The following is a 9,318-nucleotide window of genomic DNA, read 5'->3' as shown; positions in this document are numbered from 1 at the left end:
TGGATACTACCACCCAGAACAGGAACAACATTCTGGACACTACAATCCAGAACAGGAACAACATTCTGGATACTACCATCCAGAACAGGAACAACATGCTGGATACTACCACCCAGAACAGGAACAACATTCTGGACACTACAATCCAGAACAGGAACAACATTCTGGATACTACCACCCAGAACAGGAACAACATGCTGGATACTACCATCCAGAACAGGAACAACATACTGGATACTACCACCCAGAACAGGAACAACATCCTGGATACTACCATCCAGAACAGGAACAACATTCTGGATATGACAATTTTTCATCACTGCAAGAGAACAAACACGCAACAAAGAACTTCAGTCAACTTCATTTTTAAAACCCTTTAAAACAACCGGAGTTGAAACCACAAGTTAGCCGAGACACTGTGGATTTGTTATCGACTGATCTGGAACCTGATTTTGGATCCATATCAGATGGATGTAGGACCAGAACATCAGCTGCTGGATGGAGGTCTGACGTCTTACTGTGGCTTAATGTTTTACCGAGATACACTGTTTTTATTCTATATTTGTTGCTTTTAGTATTTAAAAAATAAAAACATTCATAACTCCTGTGTTATGAGGATCCTTGATGCCTGCTCAGTTTGCGGAATTGTTGCCATGGTGATCGTGGGGTCCTGCGGTCCAGCCCTTAAGCTTTGTGGACCCTGGTCCTGATCAGCCTTTTTGGATATGACTGGGCTGGATCCTGATGTGAAGAGATCCCCCAGATATAGTTTCTTCACTGCAGCGTGAAGCCAGATGATTATTTCTTCATAAATATACAGAAGCTGGTGAGTAAAAACAGATCGGTGGGTGGAGGTGGGCGGGGCTTGTGGCTGGCCGGTTGGTGTGTATGGTGGATAAAAGAGATTATAATCGACGTGTTTTAGGTGTGAAGACTGATTTTTAATGAGACAAAATTATTTTTATGCAAAGAAAAACTTTGTACTGCTTTCTGCATGAAAAGTGAGTTATCAGTAAAATCTGACCATTAAAAGATTATTCTGCAAAGAAAAACATCTTTTTTATTTTAGTTTTTGTGTTTTTCACCTGGTCAGAAGGTAATTTTTTTTATTCATTTCATTTAATAAATCAAAAATATTTTAAAATTTAAACATATCTTCAAGTTAAATTGAAATGAAATAAGGAGCAGCAGAAGTCAATTCGTATCTTATCTGCTCCCTTTTCACCCAACCATCACCATCAGTATAGAATAATCAAACAAACCAAACATTTATATAAAACTAAAATAAATCTTCAGAACCTAATCAGGAACATGATGGACTAAACACATCATTTTCTTGTGTCTCCCAGTTTACCTCTCATTTTTAAGGATTTCATTACTTGTAACATTGGACATTGAAATTTCCCATTATCATTATCATAGTATCTGTTTAATAAAATGTCTTAAATTCTCATTTTAAACAAAAATTTTGATGTTAATTCTTTCACTTCAAAATTTAAAAACTCGACTAACGTAAAAGCTTATGTGCAGATAAAAACAAGCAAGACACATCAGAAAAAAACAGAAGTGAAGCATGAATTTACTGGAGAAGTCAGCTTCAGATCAGCAGAAACACTGCAGTCGCTCAGAGATCAACACATTTTCTGACTTAAGTTTCACTTTGCAGCCTTCAACACTATCATACAATTATTCCACAAAGTAAAAACTCTTTTATTTATGTCATGTTATTAACGTTTTCTGTTTCACTGAGCTGAAGTTAATCTTCTTATTCTCATAACTGATGTGAAATAAAGGTAATTTAAATCTGACCTGCCAGGAGGAAGAGGCTCCAGAGGAGGATTTTCTGGTGAAAAGCCATGCTGAGTGTTGAGACGGTGTGGCGTTGTCGTTCCTCTGCAGCCGGAGAAGTCAGCCGAAAGCAAAGCGTCGGCTGCAGGAGGATGGTTAAATGAAGAAGCATCCTGCGGTCAAACTCTGACTTCCTCTTCCTTCTTATTTCCAGGAAGTCTTTACTCGCTGACATAATTCTGTAAATTTATCAAACCTCACTTCTTTTTTTATTTAGATGCAACTCTGAAAACACCCGTCAGCAAAACGTCCATGATGCTGCAGAAATGAGCCATTCGTATGAAAACTGCGACTTTACATCCAGTTTTAAAGGAAACCGGCAGAATAATCTCAGAAATCGTTACAATAACAACCAAATATTTTTACTTCTGGACTCATCTGCAGCTTCCAGCGAGTTTTGTTTTGGTTTCATCCTTCCAGACATGACAGAACATCGAGCACAGAAAGGCCAAACGTTAACATGAGTAAACCAGGGATCGATCCAGATGTCGATAGTATGGATACCATGGTCAGTATCGGTTCTGAACCAGCCAATAGCAGGCTGCGTTCAGCTGATTTGACTTTATTTTTCTCCGACAGCTGTGTGATAAAGAGGAATAAAGTGTTTTTATTGGTTATGTTGTTTACAAATAAAAAAGCTGAAACTTAAATGTCTCATTTCTGTCCTTCAGTTTGTTGATAAAAAAGGTTTTATTTGACAAAAATCTTTGTGATCGTTTTATTATGATCATAATCACGATCAATAATCATTAAATGATTCTGAAGTTTTAAGCGGCCCTGCGATGGACTGGCGAGCTGTCCAGGGTGTACCCTGCCTGTCGCCCAAAGCCAGCTGGGATAGGCTCCAGCTTCCCCGCGACCCTGAATTGGAATAAGCGGTTCAGAAAATGAATGAAATGAATGGATGAAGTTTTAAGCAAAACGTATTGGTATCAGTTTCAGCCCTGGTTTTACTCTGTAGCCTCCCCCCCCCCCCGTCTTTTTGACTCCTCCTCTCAGCCGTTGCGTTTTGCTCGTGTTGACCAGTCGGCATTGGCTTATTGGTGAAAACTGAACCAGAACAAACGGTTTTCTCTGTGGGTGGATACCAGAACCAGGCAGGCCAATCAGACCGATGGAGATCATCGTGACTTTTTATCTCAAAGCAGGCCAGTCGGGAATCGTCCCACTTCTCCTGTGGTCCAATCCGGGTCAGGACACTTTCCATCTTCATGATGATTCACTGCTCAGCTTCTGTCTTCCTTCAGCAGGACCCACCTGGATCCGGCCTCCCCACAGCTAAACTCGTCCACTTGGTCTGAACTCCCTTTCAGCCGTAAAGCATGTTAGTTTCCCTCCTAATGAGTCTGACATTTATGATCTCGGCTCGTGAAAAGCTGCAAGCTTCAAACCCTCCTCAGTTCACAGACTTGTTCCTTTAACCACGCATTGTGAACCGAAGGCCTTGAACTGCTTGTAATATGAAACGGTGATGGACAGAAACAACCTAACTGGACTTTGGTGGCTGTAAAAGGAAGCCAGAAAACCCTAACAGGAGACTATAAACCCAACTATGCATGCTAATAATGCTAAAACATGCTAAAACAAACAAGCTAATGCTAACCACCTTGTCTTGTCCAACACTGAAGCAGCAGAAATGGTCTGGATGCTGTTCTGCTGCAAAAATCTGCTTTGTCAAGATGAGCTTTATGGATATAATGATCTCCTCGATGGTCTGAATTCTGATTTTATTTGTTTGTTTACTTTCATTCAGCATTTGTGTTACAGCGTGTGCATCATACTGCTGGACGTGACGGGAGAGAAAGAGAACAGAAAATAAAAGGAAAGTAGTCTGAGAACATGAAGGAGGCAGAAACTAAACAACTCACCCATAGATTCTGGACCATCTGCTTCACCTGAACCAAACCCCCCCACTCGCAGGAGGACAAAGCCAACAACTGTCAGGAGCACCAGAGAAGAACCAGTTAAATACTAGAAACAGCTCTTATTGAAATAATAGAAACTGTGAATGCCCATTTATTGAACTATGCTGAATGATTGAAATGAAATTGCATAAGTATAAGAAACTGGGAAAAAAAAGCACAACCTACATTTTTTCTAATTGCCCCACATCGGGATTGAACACATGAACTTCTGTATTGAAGAACACTGACTAGCTTACTACACCACTGGTACTGTTAGTTGCACCTTGGAAAAAGTGTTGAAATGTTTTCCAATTGGGATGGGAACGCCTTTTTTTCCCTTCCAGCAGGGTGTAATCAGCGGGATTGCAAAAACATGTGCAAGGTTGAACTGAACTCCAGTAAAGATGTGACAGACTTTATGTGAAAAACTGTTTTTAATGTGTTTAAGATTCATCAAAGTGTTGAAATGTAGCAGGGAGCATTGTTGGAACAAATCCTTCATATTTAACTGAGACATTTGCAAATAACTTCCTTTGCTCCTTGAAGTGTGCAGCTGAGACCAACAGTTCACACTGAGCAGCCTGCAGAACTGCACGCCGTCACACAAGCATCAGCCGACAAACAACAACAGAGCTTTATGTTAAATGCTGCATGTGAACCTGTGCCTTGTATGTGTACCTGTGTACACTGAGTCAGAAACGGGTTTCCAGGAAGACGGAAACCACGTCAGCTTCTTTCAGACAGTTCACAGGCTCGACTGTCGCTCGTGTGGTGAAATCTGACGAAGCAGCTTCATCAGGACACAAAGGAAACAGTAAGTCTCATTTTATCCACCTGAAAGCTGTTTTACTGTCATTTATAGAAGGCAATAAGATCCTCTACATGGGAGGTAAACGGATTTGGCAAAGTGTCAGTAAAAAGCAGGAGTGTTGTATAAATTGCACGACGCCACATGAGAAGGAAGATCTGGAGGGGATTGGGAGGTGGGATGGGAGAAGAATCCTTCCTCTCTCTTGCTCGCCCTCCTTCCGTCGGCGTCTGATTGGCTGGTGGCACCAAAAAACCCCAGAAATGTTCTGGTTTTCTCCTCCTTCAGACAGTCCAGACTGGAAATCAGTATTTCCTGAGTCCAAATGAAAGGAAGAGAAACAGATTTAATAGGAAACGGGAAGAGCTGCAGGTTCCCGACGTCCCGCTGAGGCCAGGTTGACTCCTCCATCCAGAGCCTGGAAGGAGGTAGACACATCTGGATGCATTTTAACCTGAACTGGAAGCCTAAAGTGTCCAAATGGAGGACATTTTCAGTATAAATCTGTCCCAGAGACACGGACCGCCACACACAGCGTGGGTCTTTGTGACGACCACCCCACCGTGGCGCTGGATGTCACAATGCTGTTTTAAAGAGGAAATAAACAATACAACAGTCTTCCTGAAAGTGATATATCTTAGTCATTTTTTCAGTTAAAACATTTAAGATCAAGAAACTACATCATACAACAACACGACAAAACAACATGGAGTGGGACCACCCAAATCCCTGTAATTCATACCAAACCAAGATTGTACTCGAGATTTTATGTCAAACGTCTCCAGAGACGTTGTTGCTGGAAAGATCTTCATTCCATAGACTGACAGTACAGAAAGTTTATCCCCGAGACACATTGGAGTGTCTGTGTATGAATGTCTATTCTAAAGCATTAAAAACGTTAATAAGCAATCAAAATTTAGTCCATCAAAGAGACACTTTTTTACTTTAATCAGCGACTTACCCACACGAAAGTGTCTGGGTCAAAATGACCCCAACGTCATCTTTGTATACAAACACTGCACAGATGTTGGACGACACATCAAAGTCTCCAAATTTCACTCAAAAGTTCATAAGCCCAGAAGAGGAAAAGTCACACATTTTCATGAAGAAAAAGAAACGTTAACCAGTAGATTGTTCATCACAAAAACTGAAATGGGTCAAATTAACCCTTAACATAATAAAAAGGTTAAAAAAAGTACATTATCTGGATATAATAGAGTGTATCATCGGTGTATGATAGAGTAAATCATTTGCATTTAATAGAGTTCATCGTCTGCACATAAAGTGCAGACGATGTACGATCATCAGCTGATGGTGGTTCCATTCCTGAGTCGGTATCCATAGCCAGTCTTGTTGATTAGTTGGCTGAGGGGGTTCAGGCCTTTACAGAACAGCAGCGGGGACAGGGCATCTCCTTGATATGCGCCACATTTGATGGAGACTTGTGCAATCGGCTTGAAGTTGGCCTCCAGGGTGGTCTGCCACAGCCTCATTGAGTTTTCAGCAAAGGTCCTAATGTTGCTGTTAATCTTGTACAGCTTCAGACATTCCAGGATCCATGTGTGTGTGGCATTGAGTCGTCCTCTGGTTCCTCTGCCAATGCCTTTCTGTGTCTCCGCCATGTAGTGATCCATGTGCCCACTTACCTTAGCCGCTATGATGCCTGACAGGAGCTTCCATGTCGTGGAGAGGCAGGTTATTGGCCGGTAGTTGGGTGGGACTGATCCCTTGTGAGAATCTTTCAGTATCAGGACTGTTCGTTCCTTGGTCAGCCATTCAGGGTGAGTCCCATCCCTCAGGAGTTGGTTCATTTGTGCTGCCAGGCGTTCATGGAGTGACGTCAGCCTCTTTAGCCAGTAGGCATGGATCATATCATGGCCAGGCGCTGACCAGTTCTTCATACCTGAGAGTCTGTGCTGGATATCTGCCACCAGGATGGGAACAGGGTGTTGTTCCGGGAGGGAGCTGTGCTCTGCTCTGAGGTCTTTTAACCACGGTGCTTCACTGTTATGTGATGCCTTCTTCTCCCATATGCCTTCCCAGTAGCAGCATTGTGGACTAGAATACAAAACACAACAGGTGTCAGCCGATTCTATTTCTAAGGCCAGGACACTTCATTCATGATCGTGTTGGCATGAGACAAGCAGCAGAGACAATCATCCAGTCTGTCATAATAAATGCAGGTGCTATTTTTATATAGTTCCGTTTCAATTTCTTCCACTTAAAATTCCTTGACTAATCTATAACTTCATACGTTACTATTGTTCAGTATCATTCTAGGAGGTTTGTTGGGTTGTGGCCGTACCATGGAATATTCTACAACTCATTGTAAGTGCCTGCTAAATCCCTATTTTAACTAAATTGTCCTTGTCAGTCAAGACATCACATGCATAGTGGTGCCATCTGGCCAATTCTGGCTGCTTTGAAGATACTGGCCATCTTACGGGTCCCAATGATTTGGCCAAAATATTCTTGATATCCGTCAAAGCCAAAAGCTGGCCTTGGGTCTAACCACTTACAGCTGTTCTCCAGCTGTCTCCTCCAGCTTAAAGGGCAGGCAATCGGGTCATCAGCATATCCACATCTACTCCTCTGAAGGGTGTGTAGCTGATTTGTTGTCCATCTGCAGTCAGGGGCATCTTGGGTATGGTAATGTCATCATTCATGTTATTTGCTTGGTGTTTGGGTGTTGTCATCTTCTCCTTTATCTTCCTCTGTAAAGAGTGTCACGACTCAAAGCAGGCAGCCGTAACAAAGAGTCTCAGTATCTGTATCTCTCTCTCTCTTTTTTCTTATGTGCTCATTTAAAAACTTGACATGTGGACGACCTCCATATTAGAGATAACTTTTTCATTTTTACAATCGTGTCTTCAGGATTCTTTTGTTTTTATAAATGTCCAAAATGGGTGCTGTCCATCTGTATTTATGACAACTCCTGGGAAAGCAGAGATCCTTCTTTCTCCTTGAAAAGAAAAGTCACTCGAATTTCTAATAAAATCAACAAAAAAAAACTGTGACTTCTGCACTCTGCGTCAATTGCAGTGTAAGGGAAAAAAAATAAAACAAAACAAAAAAATATTGGGGTTTAATAAATGTCCTCACTTTGTTGTGTGTCTCGTGTGGTCCTCATCTTGTATAAGTGTGTGTGTGTGTGTGTGTGTGTGTGTGTGTGTGTGTGTGTGTGTGTGTGTGTGTGTGTGACTTTGGACTTTGCTCTGTGTCCAAAAGTCTGTGTGTCTCAACTCGCTGCTTTGAGCTGACTCGCTTGTGAAATGAGGAAAGAAAGAAAAAGGTCAGTAAATTAAAATAACTTGAAAGGGTTACACAGCATTTCTTGGTGATCACTTTACAGATAAGTAAAAGAAAAATAAGTCTTTCTATACAGGTTCCATCTCTGAGAGTGTGTGCATGTTTTTCAACAAACTAAGTTCAACACAGCAAAAACTTTTTTTTTTTTAAACTTCAACTATAAAATAAAGAAAATGATCAGCAAATGTGAGATAACGTGATTTCTTAAAAAGGTATTGTTGCCTTATTAACGGGGACACAAACAGCTTTTTAAACAATGGATGAAAAACGTCAAATTGCCAAATTCAAATGAAACAAGTAAAATAAAATCAATTTAAATAAAAAATAAAATACAAGAAGTGAATGAAGATTTCTCTGTGTCCATTTCTGAACTACTGTGGGTTTTTTCTACGTGTGTGTGAGTGAGTGTGTGGAAAATTGCTGTCTTTATGTCTTTATTACTCGCTGTTTGTTAATAAAATAAAATAGTGGAATTTCACCATGAAATCTATAATGGCCTGAATTAATGAGACACTAATCTACACAACAAGAAGAAAAATCTATAACGTAAAATAGTCCACAAAATGATAATAGGTCAGAAGATAATATTGTGTTTGCACTCCAATGAGTACTAACATATAAAGTCTAAATCTCGTAGAGGTAATAATCAAATTGACGAATCTCTACATGAATAACTGCAAACATGAAATACAGCTCAGTCTAGTGGTCGACTCTGATTCGTCCCTCTCAGTCTCCAACAGACCATCCTGGAGCAACACACACATACACCAACCACCATCCTCATTAATACATAAACACCCAACAGCCGGGATCCGGATCATGATCGGACTGGAATTCTATTCCAAATATTAGGGGTGGAAAAATCGAATTGAAAAGTTTATAATCTGGATTTTTTGCTTCACAATGTTAAAATTAATTTTTGAACAAAATAATTTTTAAAAAAGTTCAAATCAATAAAAATGTTCTACTGTAATTTTTTTAAATTATTATTATTGTTTTTATTGATCTTTTTACTTGTTTTCTTTGGCATTATAGCAACAGAATGATGGTCTGGTTACTGTGTTGTTTTTTTCCTAATTAAAATCAAGGAAAATGATGAGCAAAAAAAGGTTTTATGCATTTTTTAAAAAGTTTAACCTACAACAATCAGCAATATTGATTAATTGCAAGAATCGCAATTTAAATCAAATCAGCACCCAAAAAAATCAGAATCGAATCAAACCAGGACAAAAGCGTATCGTCACAGCCCTACCAGATAATTTGTAAAGCAACATAAAAACCATCTTTAACAACAAACAGCAGCTGCAGGTAAACAGGAAATAATATCAAGCTGTTTGTTTTCTATCTACATCTGAACCGAAGCTGCATCTAGAAACAAAACTTCCAACACGGATGTTAAAGCTGTCATGTTAAAGCTAAACAACACCACGCACGCACGTGCACACTCAC

This window comes from Telmatherina bonti (genome assembly GCF_933228915.1).
Source record: "Telmatherina bonti genome assembly, chromosome: 5".
NCBI classification, from domain to species: Eukaryota; Metazoa; Chordata; class Actinopteri; order Atheriniformes; family Telmatherinidae; genus Telmatherina; species Telmatherina bonti.
The sequence above is the reverse complement of the archived record's forward strand: the minus strand, read 5'-3'. Positions refer to the sequence as shown.